The 424-nt window shown below is 59.2% G+C and overlaps 1 long non-coding RNA gene across 1 annotated transcript; it reads left to right on the top strand.

The window, feature by feature from the left end:
• The first annotated feature begins 16 nt into the window (after nt 1–16).
• On the top strand, nt 17–424 carry LOC103728167. The gene is made up of 3 exons (XR_607008.1): nt 17–88; nt 181–259; nt 355–424. It is a non-coding gene; the product is annotated as an uncharacterized LOC103728167 (long non-coding RNA).

Below are 424 nucleotides of genomic sequence, written 5' to 3'. Positions count from 1 at the left end.
TGTCCTCATTCATGCCCAGGTGCTGCAGGCCAAGCTGAGAGATGGGAACTTGGACCCAGGAGAGCTGGCCATTGCAGCTGCAGCCCAGGTGAGGCCCATGTCCCCAGTCCAAGCCTCTACTCGGCCGCCAGTTTCCTCTGCAGCTTGGAGGCACCTGCCACACTCTCTCTTTGGTTGCAGAAAAAGGACTTTCCTCACGGGATCCCCGAGTGTGGGACGGATGCCCTGAGATTCTCACTGTGCTCCCATGGAATCCTGGGTGAGCCTGGGAGGATGGGCTGGCAGAGGGCAGTGGGCAGCGGTGTGGATAGCCTGGCTAAACGAGGACTGAGTACCCCTGTTCTTTCCCTCCAGGGGGTGACCTGCACCTGTGTGTCTCTGAGGTCCTGAGCTTTCGCCATTTCTGCAACAAGATCTGGAACGC

The sequence above is a fragment of the Nannospalax galili genome, unplaced genomic scaffold (assembly GCF_000622305.1).
Source record: "Nannospalax galili isolate Female #2095 unplaced genomic scaffold, S.galili_v1.0 C47253561, whole genome shotgun sequence".
Classification (NCBI taxonomy): Eukaryota; Metazoa; Chordata; class Mammalia; order Rodentia; family Spalacidae; genus Nannospalax; species Nannospalax galili.
The sequence above is the reverse complement of the archived record's forward strand: the minus strand, read 5'-3'. Positions and strand labels throughout refer to the sequence as shown.